This window comes from Accipiter gentilis, chromosome Z (genome assembly GCF_929443795.1).
Source record: "Accipiter gentilis chromosome Z, bAccGen1.1, whole genome shotgun sequence".
In the NCBI taxonomy this organism is placed as follows: Eukaryota; Metazoa; Chordata; class Aves; order Accipitriformes; family Accipitridae; genus Astur; species Astur gentilis.
Window position 1 is genome coordinate 11,410,783 of NC_064919.1, and position 25,329 is coordinate 11,436,111.

At 49.5% G+C, this 25,329-nt stretch overlaps 1 protein-coding gene across 2 annotated transcripts in view; it reads right to left on the minus strand.

The window, feature by feature from the left end:
- PLPPR1 (phospholipid phosphatase related 1) overlaps window positions 1-25,329 on the minus strand; it is a 414,536-nt gene that overhangs the window by 308,591 nt on the left and 80,616 nt on the right. Inside the window, exon 1 of one of the 2 annotated variants that reach the window (XM_049796152.1) lies at window positions 3,573-3,903. The exons of the other annotated variant lie outside the window; for it this stretch is intronic. The gene's annotated coding sequence lies outside the window, so the exon portion shown is untranslated. Of the gene's footprint in view, window positions 1-3,572; window positions 3,904-25,329 lie in introns of those variants that run through there. 2 annotated transcript variants of the gene reach the window in all.

Genomic DNA, 25,329 nt, shown 5'->3' on the forward strand with positions numbered 1-25,329 from the left:
GGGTTCAGTTCCAGTCTATAAAAATACCTTACATTTTAATACGTTTTTCCTTTGGCACCTCTTTGGTCTTTTTCCAACGCTGCAAAGTGCAGGCCCAGCCAGACAGCAGATCACAGACGGTAGAAAGAAACGGCTGCATGGTTTTTTCCTGCCTCTTGTCATTTTTATACCTAAACACTGATAAACAGGCGTGTTCACAAGTGGGCACACGCTTCTGTTCTGAAGGAGATATATGCTTCTGCAGAAACTTTTCTTCCTGCTCTTCCCCATCCTTCCCAGAAAAAAAGAGGAATTAGAAAATCCAGACCCCAGCTTGGAAGTTAAAACAAGACAGATGTGCTTTTTCCTTCTACATTTTCCCACATGACTCCCTGAGGATTTCTTGTTCTCATATGGCTACCAACATTGACCTGAAAAGTTGCTAGGTGCTTTGGATGAACCACGTAACGGGAAACCTTGAGCTTTTAGAAGCATTTGTAAAGCCTCATCTTTAACCGGTATGCATCCCCAGGTTGCATTCACTGACTTAAGGAGATGTTACAGGCTATGTCACTCCCAGCACTCGACAGAGAATTAACTTCTATTTTATATTTGCAGTACAATTGGCTACACACGCTCTCGTAGCTGCTGCCTAATCTATTGAAATTTGAGGGCGAGATGCTGCTCAAATGTATTCTGAGTGGTATCCTAACCAAACAGCATCTCTCAAATAACAGACGAACTTTGTGAGCGAACGCACGTTTGCCATGGCTGGCTGAAAACCAGCATCCCTTGTTAGCACTGCAGAGCCAGCACTGTTTTGGCAGGCTGCACAGGAGGCCCCCGCTTCTCCTGCCTCCCTCAGAAAGGGGTTGACTAAGTCCAGTGCCGGGGACCTCAGCTGGGGCAGTCCTGGCTGGGTGGAGCACCGTTACCTGTGGCAGGATACGGCGATGGAAAACCCATCCTTGAGATCCTAGAGCCAATCCTGGGACTTAGCTAGTGGGACTAGCATTTGTGAAAAAGAAAACAAACGCCTATTTGCAAACTCCGAGTAGATGGAGGGAAACCTCTGAGACCCTGAGTTATTCCACGGTCTGCTCCTGGCTACACCTGGGGTGTCACACTCAGCCAAGGAGGGCTGGTACGGGGTACTTGTGAGGAAAACAGCAAAGGCTTCTGTGGTTCGCTTAGGTACCCTGTTCCGACAGCACTGAAAGGGGCAGGTGAGGGCAGCCTGCTCTTCCCGCATGAGCAGTATGACGTAGCTACTTTTAAAACAGAAGACATCCCTTTGGACCCCTGTCACATGACTGTTGATCTTGTTACGTGCGATACCCCCTTGCTTTCCATCGTGGTGAACTTCTTTAAGTGGTCTGTATGAAGGTCCTTTACTTTGTATTGCCCTTCTTCTGACCTGCCATTCCAGAACATTCCTAGCCCTGAAAAACAAAACAGAACAGAACAGAACAGAACAACACAAAACACCAAATAATAAACCCCCCAGCCAGCCATGTTTCCTGGGATGTGTCTCCGAGGAAATGAGCTATTTAATTACACGTGTGAAGAGAAGGAAAAAAGAAAGAAGGAGGCTAATGCATAGACAAAACCACAGAGGACGCACGCTCTATCAGGGCTGGGCTCACAGTATTTGACGAGTGATTCATCTGGCTCAGCAAATTCGGAAAGGCGCTGTGGGGCAAAGGCTTCAGCCACGCTTTCAAGGGGAAAACTGACAAAATGTCATGCAGCACAGAAATGTCATTTCTAAAGCACGTAGACAAGCAAAACCTTGAGTTTCCACTGTTCAGAGCTGGCATGTGCCTTCAGGTGTATCCCCAGGTGCACCTGCCAGTGGTTCTACTCCCACGGCACACGCGTACCTGCAGAGAAAGCTGATCCGAACTCGCACCACTGAGATGAAGAGCACTCAGCCTGCTGGCATGGGCAGTGTCAAGGTCAGAGCTACCCTCAGTTTTATTGCTTGCTTTGCCCTAGGAGTTGGTTGATACCCGCCAAGTATCCCTCACGCCCCACTGCAGCACTGTTGCAAATATTTTGATAAAGAAATTAAAATCTAATTATAGAAAAGAGATTGGTTTGATTAGGAAGTAGAAAATTGTGAAGCATAGGTATGGGAGTGTTAAGTTTGAAATGCAGTCATAGGAACTTAGGAACTTTAGAAAATGTACTAGGTGTAACTATAAGAATTCAAGTATTGTCTAAAATCAGTTAACCACAGAAACTTTGACAAAGATTTGTTGGTTTGTAGTGTTTTGGTTTTAAGAAACTGAGAAAGATCGTTATGGACGTTAGTTCTGTTACTTAGAAACCCCACTTTGATCAAGATTCCAGTTAGTGGAATTAGAGTAAGATTAACCAATGATTGTTTTAGTATAAGAATATTGATAAGGTGGTGTGACTGAAGGGCCAATCACTAGAAACGATCAATTTAAGAATTAACATTGAATGCATTTTTACGTAATCTAATACATGATGGCGAAAATCGTACTGCGCAGACTCGCATAAGAGAGGTCAACTATCGGACAAAGCGAGGAAGACTACGGAAGACCACCAGAGACTTCACTGCGCCTGCGCAAAGAGACATTTACATACGTTAATGTCTTAGCGGGAAGTTAATGATTATGTATCACACTGCCTGGAAATTTAGTGAATATGTGTAACAGGCGTGTATTTAACCTGCATGATTAAACCAGAGAGGTGCGCACGACAGGTGGAGCGAGCCCCTGTGTGCCCAGCGCTGCAAGAAAGGAGTGCCTGCCTCTTCACTTCTCATTGCTGTTAGGGAGTTTTATTCCGGACTCCGGTAACAGCAGGCAGCCTTCTCCCCAGCCAGCGAGCAGCTCCGCAGCCCCGCAGCCCCGCTCTCGGCCGGGGGAGCCGAGCACGGCCGGGCACCGGCGCAGCGCAAACGCGGCGCCCGCCTCCGCCGGGAACCGCCGCCCGGGGGCGGCCCGCGCCTCTCCGCCGCGCACACGGGCGGACGCCGCCGCCGGACACTGGACACCGGCCGCCGGCCGCCGGCCGGGGCGAGGGGAAGGCGCGGGGCCCCCCCGCGGACCCCGACCCAGGCGCTCCGCCGAGGTCGGGAGCGGAGCCGGCGGCCCGGGGACACCCTTGCCCGGCGGGGCGAGGGGCCGCCCGGCGCCTCCCCCCCGGACACCGACCTCCCGGCGCGCCCCTCGGCCGCCCCGCGGCGGCCCCGCACGGCCCCCCCCGGCCCCCCGGGCGCTGCCCCCGCTCGGCTGCCGGGGCGCCCCGGGGGTGCCGCAGGGGCAGAAGGCGAGCCGGCGGGGGCAGCAGGAAGGCGAGCCCGCGGGCTCCCGCGTCGCCCCGGCCCGCTGCAGCGGCGGGAGCGCGGCCGCCCCCAGGGCCGCGCCGGGCTCCGGCCGCCTCCCCGAGCCCGCTCCGCGCCCCCCCCAGCGCCGCCGGGCCGGGCCGGGCCGGGCCGGGCCGGGCCGGGGACCCCGCCGGCCGCGGGCGCCCGCGGGGCCGGCCCCCCGCCCCCCGCGGGGCCGCCCACCCACCCGGGCCCCCCTCGGACCCCCCCCGCCCCGCCCGGCCCGGCTCACCCCGCGGTGCGGCGCGGCAGCCCCGCTACGGGCGGCGGTCTCCATGCGGGCGGGCGGGCAGCGCCCGCCGGCCGGGCATCGTGGTCCGCCCTCCCTCCTCGGCGCGGCGGAGAGGGGCGGGGGCCGGGGCCGCCCTCCCCCGTCCTGCTTCGTCTCCCTTCGCCCCCTCCCGCCACCCGCTCCTTCTCCCGCGCGATGCCCGGAGGATCACCGCCGCGGCTCCTTCCCCATCGCCCGCCTCTCCTCCTCTGCCTCCCCCTCCGCCGGACCCGGCTCTCAGCCCCCCGCCCCGGCTGCGGAGCGGAGGGAGGGGACAGGCGCCGGCCGGGGAGGGGCGGGCGGGCGGAGCGGAGGGGCGGGGAGGGAGCGGGATCCCCCCGGGCACCGCCGCGGTTCCCCCCGGCCCCGGCCCCGGCCCCGGCCCCGGCCCCGGCGCCCTCCTTTGTGCCGCAGCCGCCGGTCCCCGGCGCTTTCCCCGCTCCCACACGCCGCGGGGGCGGGGAGCAACACGCCCCCCGCCGCCCCGGGGACGTTTCCACCCGAAATTCGGCAGCCGCCAGGCAGAGGCTGGCCGCCGTCCGGCAGCCCCCCCTCCGGCTCTTCCTCCCCCGGCCCCCGCTGCGGGGAGCTGCAGCTCCAGTGCCTGCTTGGCCCAGCATCCCCACAGGCTGGACGGCACACACACCCAGCCCCCGCCACCCCCACCCCCCCAAAAAAAAAAGGGAGCGGGGAGGGGAGGGTGAACCCAGGGAGCAAAGCGAACACACAGGGGGATGGGATCGGGGGGCCCCGTCACAGCGTTGGTGCCCCTAAGCCCGGGGATGCTCCGGGTCAGAGGACCCTCGCAGCCTGGAGCACCGGCCGCGGCAAGGGCAGCAGGGTGGGATCCAGGCCCTGGCCCCGGCCCTGGCAGCGCGGGCTGCCTCCGTCCCCCCTTGCCCCACCGTGCTCGCGCAGGGCACCGGGCAGGACCGCTGACCGAGGCCGCTGCGCAGCCCTGGGGGCCCGGACTCGGAAACGCTCCGTTGCCCCATCCACCCGGGCCGGAGCTGCCGGGCCACTCGCAACTCACGGCACCCGACTTAGCCCGTCCTCAACAACCTGCCACTCGACAGCTCAGTGAGAGCACCAAGAGAGCAGCTTGCGCTGCGTTAGGAGACTCTGCCAGGTTTGCCTCCGAGCCACGGATGTGTTAGGGGATGTGAGAACAGTGCCGCCGCGGCTCTAGGCAAGCCAAATTCCTGGCTGGCAGGGCAGGGTGACCCAGGTGACCCAGGAGCTGTCCTGCTGCGAACGACCAAGCAGCGCAGAGTGTGTCAGGTGCTCTCGCCAATATGCCTTAACCGTAACGTGGGCAAAAAAGGCGACCGCGGGCTAGAGTGAACCACGCGCACAAAATTCCTCTCTGTGGAGCACAAAATTCCTCTCTGTGGAGCAATGGAGCGTCACGCCTCAGTTGCCAAGGTAGCTGCAGAAGCGTTTCTGGGTACCTCATTACCCCCCCCATTTCACAGACAGGGAGCACAGTGCCACACAGCAGTGAGGTGACTTGCCCGAGCTCGCCAGAAAGCCCCGACCCTTTGCGTCTCACCGGCACGCACCACGGGCCGCGCAGACTGAGGAGCCCAAGCAGACCGGCAGTGTAAAGTTATCCGCTTGAGGCTGAGAAGTGTTAAGTCTTGTCTGCTGCAATGCAGAGGAAAACATTTGTCTGCCCAGAGCCCTCTTCCTTTGTAAGACATCGGGAGCACCGATGGCAGAGCCCACTGAAGCCGTCTCAGCTGTGGCAGAGAGGTATTCCTGCTCTTTGAAGCAGTGCGACAGCATGGGCAGCATTGGTCTGATCATACCCAAAGCCTGATACGCACCCAAAAGGTCAATCAAGTTCAGTTAATTTGAAGAACGACTGCTTGGACACTGACACGAAAACGTCGTCTTTGCCGCTTCACATCCCTGCAGCTTCGTCGTTTCTGTCTCGTCTCTCCTCCGTGAGTGGCATCCATCGACTGTCCTTGGCGGACGCGGAGGAGGCAGAGGGAGACTGGAACACTGACATGCCTTCCTGCTGTTGGCCCACCTTGCACCATCAGCAAGCCTAGCAGAAGCAGAGCAGGAGGGCAGGATTTGTCTTTCCTCCTGCTTTTTGGTCACAGGGGTTTCTCACCTGCTTCTCATTTCGGGGAAGCTCAGCAGGGCACGAGGTTTTCTTTCCCAGCGTGGGCGTTGCGTGGCTTGCGTGGAGCTACAGCAGCAGCAACAAGGGCTATTTTTAGCCTCAAGTAGGCCAGGCAGTTCCAGAAGACACATTAATAGGAGGAACATTTGAGAACAAAACAAGCAAACAAAGGAGAAAACAAACTGAGAATGTAAACGAGAATCCCCTTTTAGCAGAAGCACTCGCCGAACGGTGCGTCCTGCACCTCAGGGGACATGAGCCCACCCCCCGAAACCCAAGCAAATGCAACCTCTCAACAGTATGTCTTGCCTTCAGAACAATCAAAGTGTCTCGGTTTAGCGCCGCACATCTGGAATGGGATTTTTCGAGATGCCCGATTCAGCAGTTTTCAGCACGCATTCATTTCCCCGAAAAAGCATACCTAGCCTGGTGACTTAAGTAGAAATCAATCGCCGCCTTAGAGCTCGGTACACGCCTGTGTTTGGAATCGGAGTCTAGCTGGCACCCAAAGTGCGTTGAAACTGGTTGCCCAACTTGCTGGGAGAATACCTGCCATGTTTGTTAGTGAAAACCTGTGGGCAAGGTGCTGCTCCCGACGTGCAGCTCTCTGCAGTAGGCAGGAAAAAGAGGTAAGGATAGGCACTATAGAAGAAAGAGTCATTTTGTACTCCCGAAAGCAAGAAATTTTCGTTTTCAGTCAATGGGAATGTGGCCGGGGGCATGGATATCTGGCAGCTCTTTCGTCTAGTATCGGCATTGGAAGACTAGATTGCAATAATTCAGCAGTCCGTAAATCTTCACGGAAGAAGGAGCGTAACGACATTCACCACAACCGCATGTGCACCTCCCACACGGACTCACATAGCTGGTTTCTACTGGGTTTTTTTAGCTCCTGGTAGTAGTTTCTCCTCTTTCCAGAAGAAGTCCCAATACGACATCGCATGTTCTGACTCTCCTGAAGGCGTGAGTCGTTGCCCCGAAGCCTATTGCAGGACACATTCAAAGCTGTTTGCTTGCCCGAGTGTTCGGGTAGATCCAATCCAGAAATCCAGGACAATCTGTGTCACCGGAAGCTTTTAAGAGCTAAGCATGTGCAGCACAACTTACAGGCTGGAAGCAGTTTCCCCTTCATACAGAGAATCACAATGAAACTTCATGCCGCTGTCAGGAGAGATACGCCTACCAAAGTCCTACAATCATATGTTACTCCATCACGTCTTGTAGTAGGATGCTCATAGTGACAACAAAAGTGTTTTGCTATGTTTGGCATGCATCTGCTTGCTGTTGATGTCATGAGATGGTTTCCTCAAAAAGAAGAAAGAATCAGCACTTTTTGCTTCATGCCTCTCCCTCTCATTAATAAACACCTCTTTGGTGGCCCCATCTGACTTTCTTCCACACCAGTGTGAATACAGACGAGGTTTCAGATGAAGTCACGTCAGAGTTTAGTGCGTAGGAATTTGACGTAAGGCCTCGCCGTTCTCATTTGTCAATAGATTTGCCCCACTACTCTCTTCAGGGGGCAAAAGGATAGGCTTTCTGCAAAGCTTTTTGAACCCAGTGAGACTTTTAAGTGTTCCACTGACCAGAGCAGCTGCATCTAATTCATGCCCACACCTACCTGTGCACAGAGCAAGAAGATGACAACACACATACGCACAGACCAAACTGCACCTGTAGGATTTGCCTGTAAGGCATGGAGACGCAAAGTTTGCAACCAATAGAACAAAAAAGAATTTTAGGAGGTACCGGGGGGATTTTTTTAGCTAAGTACGTGCCGTCTAAGAGCACCGCGCTTACTTAATCACCTTTGCTAAGTGCCTGTCAAGCAGCAGTGACGGGTTGCCAGTCCCAGGCCCGCCGACCCCAATTTAGGCTACAGCTCTGCAAAGCACCTGAAGTTAAGCGGGTGCCCGCTGACGGCAGGTCAGGCGGCAGTCAGCTAATTTCTCAGTCAGGTGTCGCTCTGGCAAGCTGGGGCTGACGGCTACAGAGCTGCCAGTGAATTCACCCTTGGGAGGTTCCTCTCCACTATGGTTTATTTTCTCCTGCTATCTTGAAAAGACGCTACGCAGCCCTCATGGCTAGCCAGAGAGTTAGCCATACCAACTGTTACGGCGTCAGACGTTTCTGGTTGAAAATTCAGTGCGCTTATTTGCAAGTATGCCGGTTGCTGTAGTCTCACGCGCAGGGCACACTGCTGGAGTACTGCTGTCCCTTAGAATCTAGATTTGCACAGCTGCCCTAGGTCACAGATCGAAACCTCAGTTTCTCTAGGGTCTCAGGGGCCTCAGTAGGCCACCATCACCTCCAAGGACTCCCTGAGGGGGCAGGAAGGAGGCAACAGCCCTGCCCTGATGTGAAACTCCACACCAGGCGCTGGCTGGACGGCAGAGGTGCCATGAGCCCGTCTTCACGGCAGTCAGCCCGAGGGGCTTCCCGTCTCAGCTGTGCGTGCCAAATACGCCTGAGTCGAGCAGCAGCCCAAGAAGCCTCTCACGACTGATGGTGAGTGATCTGTCAAATTGCCAAAGCCCTGAAATAGGTCAGGACTGCTTTTCGCTGGACGCTGTCCGGCCAAGAAGCTCTCGACCACGGCGGTCCGGGGCGGCGTGCTGCACGGGCAGAAGACCCGGGGGGAAGAGACAGTAGCAGGGAGGCATCGAGGATTTCCTCTCACTCTTTGCAGGCTAGGCACCGCATAGCTAATTAGTCGCAGGAAAACGCACCATCTGTTTCGCCAATGTGGGATAATGGTATTCCACTTCAGCTACAGGGAAGACCGGTTTCATAAACAACACCATACCCAAACCTCCTGTAAGACGGACTCTTTTGGCCAGACGGAGTTACAACGGGAGCTGCAATTTCCCATTAAAGGCCCGGTCGGCTAAATGCAAGTGCCAGTTTCTTACCTGAGAACAAAGGGTTCAAGCATAAAGGGCAAGCTAAAGCCCACACAGAGGGCATAGACCAATTTCTAACATGTTACATTGCTACTACAGGTATGAAAATCTTTTAGCTGCCAGTGACACGGAAGAAGCCTTCACCACGCAGAAGATTCACGGGGAATGGGAACAAAGCAACCTGGCAAGAGAGGTGTGAATACAATGAGCAACGCACCCTGCAACGCCGGGAATAATCCAAATTATTCACTCTTTAAGGAGTGCGGAACCAGCTTTCTGCTTTTCAGCATCAGATTGGCGCTTTCGAGCAAAAACCCCTCTATCCGCATACACAGGCACACACACACAAGGCTGTCGATAGGGTGAGATACACCTAAGTTTGGGAAAATCATCTCGTAGCTTTATGACAGCAAATTACACTCGCATAATGAAGTGTACTGGCAGGCCAGCTCAAGCTGAGTGGGTGTAGGCAGGTAGTACGCTTCAGCAGTGACTTAGAAAGCTGTTTCCTTAGCACATGTGAAGCGTTTCTATGCCTCACATGTGGTTTTTCTAGTTTTCTTAAACTTTCTAGCACCTTCCTATTAACAAGAGAGAAGATGCTATCTCCACAGGGGTAACAACAAATTCCTAACTACTGTACAGGCAGAGATGAACAAACCAGAATTTGCACCTAAGTGGAGATGGCCTGTATTTTTTCTGGTATGGGCCTAACCCCAGCCCTCCAGCCAAACAGTCTACAATGTCTGAGAGCAAGATGTATACCGCAGCCCAGCTCTCTCCGTTGCCCTTTATCTGTTGGCTTAAAGCCTCACATCAAGACACACACTCTCTTTGGACAATGTTTGATCTCAACTTTTACATTGCTTAAACTAAATTTTTTTGGCCTGTGTACACTTCTAGTTTGTTGGGTTTTTTTCTTGTCAACTTGTTTTCTGTGGTCAGCGTTGTTAACGGTGCTGGGTAAGTCCTGCCCTAACACGCGAATCAATGGGATTCCTCCTGTGTGGGTCACTAGCAGCTGGCACATTCAGAAGAACACTTATAGCAATGGGAAAAAGTTCCCCACACATTTGTGTAAGATTCCAAGAGGTACAGACGTATCTCATTGAGTCTCTTTCCCCATCATTCGGTGAGCCTTCCTGGCCATTGGCCTCCTATGCCGGAACAGCTGTGCAATTCCCCCCACCAGAGTCCGAGTCCTTGTCCTTGTGAGCTAGGACATGCCACACGTATCTTCACGTGTTTTCATTTTACATTAGGTTTTTTCAGTCTTGTACAAACGCGTTGAACTGCACTTTCTCTTCAGGTAGCGTTCGTACTCAACGGGTTCCTGGTTTAGAACTCAAAGCTAGCCATTCCCCTTCCATCACTCCGCTTGCTTTTGAACGCTGTTTCAAAAAAAGTGTATTCCATTTTTGGAGGTTAAGCAGCCCCTGTGCCAAAAGGTAGCTGACTAATTTCAATGTATCGGTGAAATATTAAAATAAAGGGCCCTAATCTTGTGGCCTACACAAGCCATAGTTTGTACTTCAGTGGTTTTTACTTGACTGTATTTGCTCATGCTGCAGTTGCACCTTAAGTTAAAGTCCAGCAGCCCTCACGAGTCGAGCAAGTCTTTCTGGTCATGAAATCCATCGGTGTATCCCTGGACCTCTTCATCCTAGAGGGAAAGGACAAGCCACAGCTCTTCCTGAGTGCATTTTAGTCTGATCCCCCAGGATGAGCGTTTGCACACACTTACGGAGCTATTTAGACTCATGCTGCAAGACCTGCGCGAAAAATCACTCTTAGGGCTGCAAGCAAATGAGGAGAGCACTGACTGGGCTCTGGCCTCAGGTTAACCAAACGGAACAGGACATGGAAGAATGTTGGACATGACATGAGAAAACTGCTGGATGTAACAAAGAGCAGTGTGAGACGCTGACAGAAGTTAGAGATGGTGCCATGAAGGATGGCCACATCTCACAGGCAGCTAAGGGGCAGTTGTATGAGACATGGCCAAACTCCACACGTAACTGGGGCGAGTGCTAAGGACCTTATGGGAAGTACAGTCTTGAAAAGCTACCATACCCCAGTAACTGTATCAGGTATATCACATCAGACAAAGATTAGCCAGGTAACAGTCTCAGAAATATACAACTTGGTGTCTGTGGGCAAAAAGCAATTTGGGGTGGGTTGTGGATTTGGGAGGAGACTGAGGTGGACATGAGGAGGTACAAGGCTGGTGAAATGGAGGGTTAAGAAGTGGTAGAAGGGATGATAAGGTCTGCAGACGCTGTGAGCGGGGCTGTCTGGGGGTAGCCATCAGGCAGTCCTGCACTTGGGCACGGCAGCTGGAGCGAGACAGTCAGTAAAACCCGTAGCTACGCCTTCACCATACGAGCGTGGCCTGGTCCCATCCTCAGGAGGACTGGGTGGGAGTGGTCCACCCCCGTACCTGGGTAGACCAAATCGAGCATCCTTGTAACACCACGCAGGTGCCCATTTGGGGTCTGGCAGCACTGGGGGCTGCGCACAGCCCCCTAGCAGAGCTCCCACCTGCCTGTCCTTCCTCTGCTCTCTGATGCTGCTCCAGGGAAGGGCCAAGAGATTCACACCCCTGCCACCCCACCATCCATGTCCTTGCCTCCTAACCCATTTTCAGTGCCTGCCATTTCATGGTTCCAGGTCCAAGCTGTCAGTCATTTGCAGCAATGATGAAGCACGAGACTTTTAAGGACTAGGAGCAGCTTTGGAAAACCTGACCTGCTAGTGTTCGCGTCACAAAATGTTGTTAGATATATCAGCTAGTTAGATATATCAGCTGTCTTTTAAGATTTTGAGCTTGGACAGAAGGGATGTTTTTCTGTCCTATTAAACTGCCTTCATCTCAACCCAGGAGTTTTACTTTTTTTCCATTCTCTCCCCCATCCCACTGGGTGGGGGGAGTGAGCAGCGGCTGCGTGGTGCTTACTTGCCCGCTGGGGTGAAAGCATGACAGTAGTTTTTGGCTTGCGTTGGGCTGTACAGGTCTCGTGCATGGGTAGAGGAGGAGTCTGATGGAGCAGTCACTTGAATTACTGCAGATCCCCCAGTGTGCTCCTGCATTGCCTCTACATTCAGTCTTTCTGCTCCAGCTAGACGGAGAGCAAAGACGACCTAAGCCCTAAGCTCTGTTGCCGCCTGGAAAAGTTCACGGCTCCTGAAACCGAGTAAACTGTGTTCGCACGACAGACAAAATGGAGGGGCAAAGGAGGACCTGTATAACTAACGCAGGACAACATGCACCCAAGCAAGTTACCTTACTGGTTGTCTACAATCACCTAGCAGTATCACGTGTACCTGGGGAGGGAGGCTGTGATATGGGGGAACAAAAGGTGCTGAAGAGGGTGGTGAATCACGGGGCTAAAAATTCAGTGAAAGAACTTAGCGTTGTGGATGGAGCGCAGCAACACATGGGGGGTCACTCTGCACCCTACAGAAAGAGTTTTAGAAGTTTTTATCTGCCCCAAAGTCTCTGAAGGGTTTTGACACACAGGTGCTTCTTTGCAGGTGAGAAACAGGAGCTGCTGGAAGGGTATAAATACACCTAGTGGGAGGAGGAAATCAAACTCTGGTCAACTACAGCTGGAAGAATTAGGCAAGATTTCGCCAACAGAGGGTTTGTTAGAGAAGGAAAGAGCTGACAGAGTGGTTTCTGACCTCCTTTAGAACGGGAGCAGATAAAGCACTAGGCACCGCAGCAGGAGAGCGGTACCCGCAGGACAGACAGACCGGGCGACGCCAGGCCGGGAAGGGCTGCCAGACCAACATGACACTGCGGCCGCATCTTCTTCTCCTCCCTGCACAGATCCACAAAATGCTCTGTGGGAAAACGCAGAGCTTTCACAAGTTCCTGCCTCATCACAGACAACACAGAAATAGCAGGAGACCCATGTTTTAATGGCGGGGAAATAAAGGCAGGGGGGTTTCTCTGGAGTTTTGTGTTGGCTTTTGTATGGTCAGTTTGTGAGATTATGGCATATGTGCCCCGTGGGAGAAAGAAATGGGAAGGGGAAAAAATCTACTGTTTCAGTCCATGGTTTGAGACTGTCCTCCACGTTTTGCTGCTTCCGTACCCTGCACCCCCACAGAGACACTCTGCTGCGAGCGACTGCAATACAAAAGGGCAGGCAGGGGAGGCAGATGTGAGCGGAGCTACAAGATTTTCAGTGCTGGCAACTGTGGCTGTACAGAGATACAGTGGAGCAGCATCTGTGATGCAATGCCAACGGTCTCTTTGGACCATCCTCCACTTCCACTTCCTTACCACCCCTGTTTTGCCTCTCTCTTATGTTTTCATGAGCTACACTGAAGGCCACCCCTCACCCAGCACAGCCCTCTCTGAAGACCACCTGCCTACATGGCTCAGCTCCTCCACCCCACCTTCCTTCCTGCCCTGAAATCCGAGTGCCCCAGCCTGCCCCCTCAAGATTTTCTTCCTAGAAAGGCAACATACAGTGACGGTACTGAGACTGGCAGCTGGGACATGGCGACTATTGGCATAACTTCACTGTTAAGCCCCACTGCTAAGGCAGAGCTTTAAGACTGTGCTGCATCGGAGAGTTAATTTACAGAAGTGGCATGGAGAGCATGAGTGTGAACCTTTTCAGATTTAAAACTTTCAGCCAGACCCCCTCAATGAAAGTTCACCTCATGTGGACAGAAGGTTTTGCTTTTACAAAAGATCCTTCCAGAATTGTTTCCCTTTCCCCAGATTACCAAGGAAGTTAATTTTTGCTTGAGTATTTATTGTGCTAGGTTTAAAAACTAACTTGAGTAGCCCAACATAAGAAAGACAGCTTGTGCCTTGCCTGAGTGAAGCACTTGAGCTCAACGTTGCCTGTGGAGCAACAACAAAACCTCCACAGCACGCTGTACATGTACAAAAGGAGCCTGGGGTTTGTTTTCATGCACACTGTCCTTCAGCCTGCTGAAAAGCAGATGTGGCAAACCACCATTCCCATACGCTGGGTTTTTGCACCCCGCGTGAGTGACTGCCAACGTGATTGTGTGAATAGCTCTGTCTTCCTTTAAAGGATGACTGACTAAAAGGGCGTCCGAAATTGCTCTTAGTAGCCTCTCATAAATCCTTACCGACAAACCTAAAATTCTGCTGACAGCATGAATCAGTACACTCCACTTCCAAGCAATATTCAAACCAAAAGTAAATGACATAGTAGTACCCCCGGGGAAGGACTTGATACTAGTGGTGTGCTTATCTCAATGGTTTTGTTTCTATTTTCACTTTTTCCCATCTAGCTACGGGGAAAACTGTAGTAGCATAGAATCATCTACATGTTTTCTGTCCACCCAGAAAGCAAATTTCCAAAACAACCATTTCTGGTTAATTTAAATAATTATTATGTCTCATCCCAAAATTGACTTTGTATATAATAATAAAAATGTGAGGACCTTTACGAATAAAAATGTCAAAATATTCCATTTCGTCAAGGCACGTATTTCTAGTACATGTCAACCAAAATCCACGTATACCTGCAGAAAGTTTCAGTTTCCAGGAGAAGAGGAAGGTATTTTCTGCAGGAAAAGTGTTGAAAAATGTAAAAAAATTTAGGCCTCCTTTTCAACTCCTCGAAGCATTTCAGGGTTTCTTTTTATTAACCTCAGGGAGGTCAACATAACTTGGGCTAACACCGCCTCTGCAGCCCTGGTCTTCCTCAAGTAGGGATTTTGAGGACAACAGGAATATTTCACCTTGAATTGATAGCCTTTCCCCACGTTCTACTCATACTTTCTTTCCTTTCATTCCTGAACTTTCTATTTACCATGGTCTGAGAAACACTGCACAGCAAATATCCTTCTGTCCAGTTCTTCCACAGTAGATGACTGTGCCTGAACCCCTGGAGACTTTCTTGTGAAGCTTTCCACTGCTGGTTCTCGGGGACCTGGAGGCTGTCAGTGGTATAAATCATCTGCACTTACAGTTTCCCAGGCATCAGGGATGCAGTTTCCAGGAGGCAGGAGGGGGGGGAGGCCTTTCTTCATTTTTCAAAACCTTGCAGTAGAATGTAGTTATTAATGGGTTTCCATTCCCTTTCATATTGGAAAAAGCCTTTGAGGGAGCATGTTTTGCATTCAGATTAGTGCAAGATCTGTCATTAACTGGTACAGGGAAAGACTGTTTTTTCAATACAGCTGCTATGGCTATTATTTTTAATTACACTCCTGCTGCTGTAAATTGGTTGTGGTTTGTAACCACAGTAATTCAAAATAGGTGAGGCACAGAGTACAGAGGGGTGCAAGAAAACACAAAGGCATCGGCATCAACAGGAGATAAAATGTTCTACCTTAAACAAGAGATCTGGTATTATAAAGGTGAAACAAACAGCACATGAAAGCACCACTAAATCCAGACTAAATTACAACCTAAATCAAGCATGATGTGTGAGCAGGCAAGACGTGGTACCTGCTGGTTTTCACTTGCCTGAGAATCTAAGCTTAGTACCTGGTGACTGGAGACGATGCTAACACATCGCTATCCAAGCCTTTTTTTCTGCGTACCTTTGGGGCACATCGGAAATTGGATCCGTTTGGTATCTTTACCACTGGACAAATTTGGGGCAATGCTTCTATAATAAAAAATACCTGGTGTGATTTTGAGGATGAGCTTTCTGGGTGATCTTTCTGGATTTTTTGAGAGCTGAATACCTGATTCATGCAAGAGAGCATTTGGGACCACAAAACAACTACAGAAAGTTCAGCCTTAACAGAGAAGGATTTTAAAACTGTATGTTCAGCCACACCTGCAAGCAATGATTTCCGATATACCACACCTGCCTGCACTCTTATTTTCAGAACCACTGTTTAGAACTGGGAAAGGTTCAACATTCCAGGAATTGTATTCTTTTCCTTTTTTTTTCCATTAAACTTCACGTTATCCTTTCTTCTTGGAAATATTTTACAATTGTTTCATGGCCAGACATGACAGAGAGTTTGTTTGGGTTTGGGTCGGTTTGTTTGGGTTTGGTTTTTTTTGACAAAAAAGCATTTTAACAGCAGACCTCACGGCCATTTTGCATGGGAACCTCCCCATCAACCTACTGGTCCTCCATAGGCGGTGATGCTTCAGGCCTCTTCCTGAAGAATGGGCCAGATGGACTTTTCAAGCCCAGAGTGGGTGAAATGAAAGACAGATCTGAACTTTGCAACACACTTCTATAACTCTAACTTACAGAAGGTTAGGGCTTTTTTGTTTCTTTGTTTCACCATTTGCTCCTCACATAGCTTAGTACGTACATTTTAAAAAAATCTTCAGTGAAAACGACAAGTTCATATGCTGACTTAAATGTTTTGTGTCACAAGCCCTGCCACGGCGTGTTAGCCAGCCACCAAGAGAAACACTGATCCAGTCAGAAATCAGAAATTAGCATAAACACATTCCAAAGTAGCTAGACCACAGGTACCCACTATTGTAGGCCCATTGACTCCAGCCGCAGGTTTGCCCTGCTGGTTCCACAAGGAAGCTACAGCATCAGCTGCCTTCACAAAAATCGTCTTTGCAGTGCTCTCACGCTAGGTACGTACTGCATTCCTGTAACGGAAAGCAGACTGTGAGGGCAGGAACAGCAAAGCAGCCAGGTGTCGTGCTGTTAAATCAACCCCACGCTAACCGGGAATGCACTGCACTTCTCTTGACCACGCTGTGCAAGCTCTAGTGGTGATAAACATCCCTAGCCGATTTTTTCCATTCCTCTTTGCTTCAGTCAATGGTAATTGAATCCAATCAGTGACTCTCAGTCGTTTCACCACCAGGCATTTATTGTAATGTACTCTGTAAATACGGAAGAGCAGCGAACTGCAACACTGGACCCCATCACACTGTAATGCAGGAAACGTCCAAATTTGATTCAGACCCTGCCACATGAGTCCACGTGTACCACAACAGACAAACGTGATCTTTCATGTCTGGCAAGGGCATTAAACGGTGTGGCTATACACAAGGTTTAAGTCTCCAAGCTGAGGCCTACAGAGTTTTCACTGGAATCTATCTTTTCTTAAGAAAAAAACCGTACAAAATAAATCTTCCTAATACTCTGTCATTCTTGATAAACCAACAGTTTTGCTGGGAAGAAGAGCAAAAGGTGTAAAACTCAAGTAGCACTTTAGAAAATCAGGGAAGTCACGTGGAGAGAAAACATTTTCCAGGAGTTATGCGCAGACGCTGCAAACGCTGAGAAAGGTGGCAGCAGTTCACTCCTTGCACTGCAAGGAGCGCAGGGCCCCGTATCACTTGCTCTGACACATGATGCTCGACAGCATGCACGCCAGGGTTGTAACAGTTTTACTTCAGGGACTAGCTTTGGTTGTCATGCCAGCCACATCTGCCCTATACTTCGGTGTCCTTTGGGGCTGTGTCTACACTGCTGCACTGACAGTGGTGGGGGGTGATACCATGCTGATCAATGCTTAGGACCTTTCCTGGCACAGGTCTGCCCTGCTCCAAGGAGCAGCCCTGCTGAAATGCTGCCCGCCCAGGCCAGGAGTGTTCCAGAGACTCCTGCCCCTAGAGAAATGGCATGCGACTTAGTCTGGAGGTGAAGACTATCATTTCTGGCCCAGGAGGCTGCGACCGCAAGCAGCCAGCCCCTGCACCCAGCCGCTCTCGGTCTGCCAGTGAGGTGCAGCCTCAAGGACGGTGCATTGCAACGGCGATTCCTTGCGAAGCAGCCAAGGGGCCCCAGGGAAGCGTACGGAAACCGCGTTAAGACAAGGACTAGTGGGAGTCAGGCTGGGGCTGCACGGAGTCCTGAGCTGGCTATTTCTACCTGCCTTTCCTCTGCTGCATCTAGACTGGCTCCTTTGTCCAGCCCTGTCTGTCTAAATTTACCTTGCCCTGTAGAGCGGACACATTTTTTCACGGGGCAGTTTCCTTTGCTGTTAACACAATTCTCCAACCCGTTTGGTTTTGAGAGGCTGCCTCTTGGCTTTTTGAGTAACCCTTTGGCTGGGCACTGCAGCATTCAGCAGTCAGAGCTCTTGCAGGCTAAAGACTGCATTTGCTTTTATCTGGGAACGGAGGAAAAGGCAAGGCAGGGAGCAGAGCTAGTGCAGCAGCATTTGTGGCCTGTGGGGACCGCACAGCATCTTCCACCGACTTCTCCTAGGCTCTAAGTGACATTATCAATTTGCAGTCCTCATTACTAAAAAGCATAAAGTAACACCACCTTCAGTGAATACTGTTACAGGGTGGGTAAAAATAAAAAAGGGAGTTTTATTAGGATGATTCTCCATCCTTTTCAGAATTTAAAGCATCAGATAGTCGTGAGCTCAATGGCACAAGAAAAGGCTTTGGGAAGAAACAGTATTACATGCAGGTTTCTCAACCAGAGCTGGGGCACATGTGCGTTCCTCCTTAAGGTAACATTCTCAAGATTTAGCATCGATCCTCCACAGCTGTATTAAGAGGACAAAAGAAAAAGAAAAAAACAAAAAACCCAACCCAAACAGAAAAAAATGCTTTTTTTTTTTTTTACTTTGAAGAAGTGATAAACGCGATTTTCATCTGCGATCCAATTGCTCGTCTGTTTAGCATAGGAGTGAAAAAGAGGATGTGATAATTTTTGCACAAAAACTTGCATTTTAATTTAGTTCTCAAGTAGTGTCGCACTGTGTACTTTCCCGTGCAGCAGACATTCTAAAATAAATAATCCAAGCCAACCTTGAAATTTATAATCGATGCAATAAATCTGCATGGGGGGGTGGGGGGGGGGTGGGGGGGAGGAGGTGAGAAGAAACCTTTCCAGGCTACTTTGGAGTCTGCTTTAAACCAAACAATGCTCCACCTTCCTGTGAAATTGCAGCTGAACACCAAGAGGCTATCATACTGAAGACCAAATGGCAGAGACTAACTTAGAATTTGTGATTTTCTTAGTAACCATCTCACGGAACCTTGTGAAAGCTTTATTCTTCATACATTTAATCTGACCGATAGTCTTTGCTAAAATAAAATTACAGAATCTAGGATTTCAAAATGTTGTACTTCTCTTTTCAGTCGGCCTCTTCTTAAAAACTTCTTTTTACAGGGCAGTGTGGTGGGGAAGTGCTTCCAGCACTTCCAGCGGCCAGCGTGGGACGTTATGCAGAGATTCTTGTACTTAAGCATTTAAAAACCGCACTTGCCTCCACGATCATAGCCTTGGAGGGTATTTTACAACGTGGGGCTGTGAATAAGCTATACCACGCATTGTCTGTGGTGGGAAACCTGGGGACTGGGAGGCTAAACTTCTGCGGTTGGGCTTACTCACTCAAACCAGTGGAAGCGGGGCTGCGCTCCTGCCGGGGGCCTCCACAACGCCTCTCCTTGCTCACCTCCAGCGAAAGCTGCGGGAAGCGTGGGAGCGGAGCTGGCAGACAAACGCTGCAAAGGCTGAGGCCGTAGCCAGCATCCACAGGCACTTCAGTCCGGAGCGGGACGGGCGGCAGAGACCGAGCTTCCCCGGTGACCTCCCCGGAGGAGGAGGCCGCGCAAGGCAGCAAGGCAGCCAGCGCTAGCCAGGGCCACCACGAAGACATTTGTCTCAGAGACAAACAATACCGAGGGCACAAGGCATCTAGATACAGCGGCACCACAGCTGCTAATTGCTGTGTTAGGAGGGGAGCAGCTGAGACGCATGTGAGCGAGGCTGGGCCCCAGAGGTGCTGATGGCAATGGAAGCAGTTGCCATGGAGACCACGAAGAAAGGCCAACCAAAGGAATCCCCAGTACGCGCGAGTCTAAGGGTGCCTAAGGTTGAATAATGCAGGGCGCTGCCGCCACAGCCCCAGCGCTAGTTCTGAGCCCGGGGAGCACAGCAGTACTGAACACGTACTGTTTGGTTTGCTTTGCTGCAGCTGGCCGGCAACCACTCGGTTAGAGGCACTTACTTATGTGTAACACCACCAAAAAAAAGCAGCGGCAGCAGCAATAGAGGGAGTGAAACCCTCAACAACCCGAATGGGTCCCCTTGCCTGTGCTGGAAGAAGGAATTCTGCTGATGCTATGGCTTAGCATTTGGCTCGCCGCGAGTCACCGAAAACAGTCTCGACACGAGGGGAAGAGAGAAGGAAAATCAATGCCGCTGGATCATTGGAAAGCTAAAACCATTAGGAGCACAAGGAAGATCGCCCTTCTCACTAAGGCACGTATTGCTCCTCCCCGCACATCTGCTTCTCTCAGCAAAACTTTTCGCAGTTTCAAGGTCACATGCGGCGCAAAGCAGCACAGCGTCACTGAGCCAGTCCTGGCTTTTAACTTGGACCAAGATCAGTCATTAATCTGAAACACAAAGAAAATTCCTGTGCGGCAAAAAATAGGAAAAAGCGCCACAGAAGCCTCTTGTACGCAGCAAGGGAAACAGTGTTTTGCAACCCACAAAAATAAGAAGTTTATATTAATTCCAAAGTAAATTGTTGTCATTCTTACTGAGAAAAAAAAAAAAAAAAAGGTGTTTTTAAATTTCACACTGTAACTTTTCTGTACATCATTATTACCAGTTTAGCATCCCTGGTTTTAATAGAGACGTTCTCACCGATGGCAGCGCTTTGAGGGCATCTGTTGGCTTTACTTGGAGTAAAGAAGGTGAAGAAAGAGAAGCACAGCCATTGTTGCTGCTGCTTTCACAGGGAAAATGGAAATGTTGAGATTCCTCTGGTGAGCGGCAAATATTAATTCTGTTTAATTTGCGTCGCATCGTCCACAGCAGAGCTGGAAAATGGGTGCCTATACGGCTTTTCATGGTAGCGTGCAAGTGCCCTGTCAGCTAAACACATCACACAATATATATTTTCTGCTTAAGAAATACACACACACACACACACACACACAGGTAATTTACACCTAACCTAAGCTAGGAACTTCTTGACTTCCCTATATTCCTTTGAGAACCAGACACCCTGGTGCTGCTGAGTGGCAGAGGGGTGGGTGACTGACAGCTGAGGAGCAGCAGGAGGGAGAGGGCATCAGCCTGTGACCCCACCGCCAACCAGGCTGGGCTGTCCGCTACGCATCTTTCCTAGAGCACACTCTTGCACACCCTGAGAAGACACTGGTGCGCTCCCTGAGAAGACACAAGTGGAAGAGGGAACTCTGCTGCAGGGCAACTGAAGGCAAGTTAAGTGAGCTAATGTGCCTTGCCTGCTTCCACAGAATCCTAGGGAACATTTTGCTGGCCTACTGCATGCACGAAAATGCACACAGCACTCCACTGATGTGCAAAGTAGTCGACAGAGCACTCCTACTTTTATTTCCATGTAACTGCTCCAGAGTAATGCACTGTAAGTTATTTCTTGAACTAGGTAACTCTTTTCCCTTTCTACAGTCCATGGTAGCTCCACCAGAATTATTTTTAGGGTCTCTACCACCGTGGTAAAACTCCTGTGCTTGAAACTTTTGAAGTAGGAACTTTCAGGGAGTCATCTTTGTATCAAGTCCCTGGTTGATTGTGAAAGATACCAAACTGAAGTCTTTGGTTGAACTTACCTGGCATACTCTCTGGCTTGAAGAATGAAAGATGGGCAACTGGAAACGGTTCACAGCTCTCTGCTTTGCTGAGATCATCCCTGCCCCGGCAAGATGCAGAACAATAAATTAATACTTTTGAAGAGTTTGGGGGACCTTGTAAAGATAAGTTAGAAGATAGTAAGTGTACAATGTAATTAACGTAAGTACAACAGGATTTTTGTCACCTAACGGCTGAAATTATGCAGCAGTAAGGAAAGAAATGAGATAGTTGTTCCGAGAAAATAAGTTGGTAGCCATTCATAATTCGCGTGCTGCCTAAAGTGTCCCTTAATAGGGTCTAGGTGGTTCTAGGAAATACGCAGTAGAATTTTTTTGATGGGTTATTTTTCTGGAATTGAATTTGAATTATCCTCTTGTGGCTTTCAAGTTTAGGAGGAAACAAACAAAAAAACCCCCAAACCAAAACAGGCCACTCATCTACGAGCTGTGCGGTTGCTGTGGGTTGACCCAGGCCAGCACCTAAGCACCCATGTAGCCGCTTGCTCATGGGGCGTGAACACTCACGGGCTGAAATGAAGACCATTTAATATGAAAGAGGCTTTTCAAAAAAGTGATGCAAACGCAGTCATTGCCCGCCTCCTACCAGCAGACTGATGCCCAGCCAGTCTCCGAGCAACAGCTACTTTGGCAAGAGCAGCCCTCCAGTCTTTACCGCGGACCATGATGTTATATGATATGGAATACCCCTTGGCCGGTTCAGGTCACCCATCCCAGCTGTGCCTTCTGCCAGCCTCTTCCCACCACTAGACTGCTTGCTGGGGGAGGCAGCGTGAGAAGCAGAGAAAGCCTTGATGCTGTGCAAGCACAGCCCAGCATTAGCCAAAACACTGGTGTGTGTTACCAGCACCTTCTTAGTCACGAATGCAGAGCAGAGCACCCTGTGGGCTGCTGGGAAGAACATTAAGCCCATCCCAGCCAGACCCAGTACAGCGGTTTGATTGGTTTTCCCACTACTTCCTCTCAGCTCAATAGAAATGCCCATTGCAGATGGTGTCTAAAGGGTGCTTTTCACCATGAATGATCAAATCACTGCACACTCCGCGCTCCACCTCCCTTTCCTTCAGAAGGTGTGCTTGCGAGCTAAACCAAGCAGAAACTGAAGGAAGGTTTCTGGCAGAGACCTAGTCCAAACCCAACGTTGTCTTTTTCTAGCTTAGATGCTTTTCTAGCAAGATGCTTAAGCCTGGTTGCTTAAAAATCTGTAAGTGTTTTCCCAACCACCATTTTAAATCATATTTGAGCCTATAATGGTGTCTTTTTTCTATTCTAAAGACTGATAACAAGGGCTCAATTTGGAAATCAAAAGCTATCTACATAGATTGAAGATCCTGGAGGTTAGAAATACTTCTGGATTAGCATTTAATTCCCACTATTAAAATCTGAATTTTGAATACGAAACAGTATAGTGAAGGTTAAAAAGACAAATTGATACATAGCTACTGAAGGCAGTTTACGCCTGAGATGATTCTGAAGACAGGCATCAAAGAAAAGCATGTGTGTGATGGGGATGATACTGTTGCATAGCATCAGAAGGCTGCCTAAACAGCTACTTCTAACGGGATTAATCAAACTCACTGCAGACAAATGAAGTTAGAATCTGCAGATACCGTCATCCAACACATTTCACCCTTTTCAAAGTTTTCACTAAGATGACTCCTAAATACTGTTTCAGCCTTTTCCTGATATTTTCTGGTTCTCAGCTGGAAACGAGTGCTTATTACAATTTTCAGAATGTTCCCACTCTCAAAATTGCCTCCTTAATTTTGCAATCTTGTGATATTCACCTGGCTTCACTCAATTCAGTGGAAGGTTTGCAGTCAGCTTGAGGTGTTTTCCTGAACTTCAGTCAGTGATTCCAGAATCAATTCACAGTACAGATGGGGCCTTATCTTTTGTACCCATCTAAACCTCATTTACAGGTCATCCATCATCTCTGGTTTTGATCTCCCACAAACTTGATTCAGTGTCAGTAAGTACCCGTCAACAGTGAGACAGAGCAGCTCAATGTTCCTTGCTAAAATGTGTGTGTGGGGGGGGTTAGCTGCATAAGAAATTCTTAAAAACAAGTGGTTTTGTAGGTTAGAACGACTTTCGGACTAAAGCTCCTCAAGTGCTTCTGAAAATTTTGATCTACTATTTCAAATACTACAAATTTTTCTTTCCTTTTTAACTATTTAGGCCATAATTTCAAAATACTTGTAACACAAGCCATGCATTTTACAATTAAGCTTAATTTAGATTGACGGATTGCCACTGTGTATAAATGTATGCTTAGCAAATTTTCCAACTTCCATTCCACTCTCAGGACAACGCATCCTGATAGGTGAAAAAAACGTGGTTACTGTTCTTGTTACGTTAGTCTTTGCCCTGGCTCCATATGATATCACTGTGGAGAAACTGTTGAAACAGATTTTCCACCCAAATCCAAATAATCCATCAGTTTCTTACTATCGTTCTCATCGCTTTCCCAAAGAAACCTGGTATTCTCTGGCAGAAAAAGCTTGAGAGACATGGCTCTTGCTCTTCCGACAGACACGCAGGATGATGATAGGGCTTAACTAAAACCAAATGGAAGTTATGTATTTTCATCCTCCCCTGAGCAAAAATATCAAGTACTCAATACACTGTTCCTTCCACTATTTTAAAAAAAACAACAACAAAGAAATCCAAGGCAAAGGGGAGACAAGAACTGAGAAATTCAGAACAGCTATGACAACATTGTCAGTTTGACATGATTGACTCTAATGAATGTCACTCTAGTGACATATCTGGGTTATATTTCCACACAGTGACTCTTTGTCGTGCAAAGTAGTGCCAGCTAGTGGTGTCATTGCACTCGCCACGTTAGACAATTAGTACCAGCTCACAAATACCAACTATTATAACTTCTGAGAGACTGATATTGAAATGCTATGAAGGTCTAGGCAGCCTTATACATTTAAGTGAGGGAGATTTGGACACCCAATCTGCAACACAGTTTGGAGGAGTCAGGCTGCCACGTATCCTCATTCTTAAAATCTCCACCTTCATGCCCCTGTTGCCCAGGAATGGTCCTTTCAGATGTACTGGGGTTTTCTCATCCTTGTACTGTGCCAAGCGTAAAAGTGTCTAGGATCACCACTACTCCACACTAGCAAAGACCTGGGGAAACCGGTATTGCTATTTGTCTTATGGAAGGGAAGATATAACATTAACTTCCAAGGTTAGCAAATCTGACGTGAAATATTAGTTACAATTATAATTTCAGAAAAAAGGAAGGAACGACATTTCACTATTCAGTTAGATCTGCCTGTGACAGTTCTGCCCACAAAGTGTGGGAGTATCTGTCAGAAAATCAGCTTCCAAGGTTCAAGTGACATGTCATCATCAACAGCTTTGCCAAGGAAGTGGTAACCCTTTGTTTATTTCTCCACTGCACCCATTAGTCTGTGTCACTTTTTGCGGTACTGGCAGCTAGGGGAGTTCAAGGCACCCCAGTGAGTTCATTTGGCAACACAGATCTTGTACTGGCACTGGACATCTTCAAGCGCTCAGACTGCCTGAAGCAATGTGAAAGAACAGGATAACAAAAGTCTGCTGAAAGCAATACTGGCAAAGGCAACATGCAACTTCACTAGTTCAGTCTTAAAATAGACCCTTAGAGCAGAAAGCAATTGCCAACGGGAGCTGATAAACTTTTTAAAGTAAAACCGTGTACGAAAAATTTATCGCAGTTTTATTTCATGACATATATCAATCAGCCACAAAGCATGTCCAAACATTTGTTATGACGAAATACTTATTTTGAGATCTCTTACTTGGTGATTTCGTGCACTAGGCTCCGGGCATGCTCATAGCAAGACAGTTTCAGGCTGCTAGGAGCTATTTTGCTGTTGAAGCTATTGAGCTTCTTCCTCAGTTTGGGAAGAAGAGTTTGAGTGAGAAGACATGAAAAATGTTCTTTGAACGGAGCCAAAACCAAGACAGGTCTGTGGAAATATAGCTCAGGTTTGGGTACATAGAAATTGTCACACAGTCCAGAAGTGGAAGCGCTGCCTTGCAGCAGCCAGAGGCAGCAATAGGAGAGGAGCCTGAGCTGCGCCTGAGCTTTGAAGTGGGTAACTACAAAAACAGTTTCTGTCGGAAATTTTCTTCCTA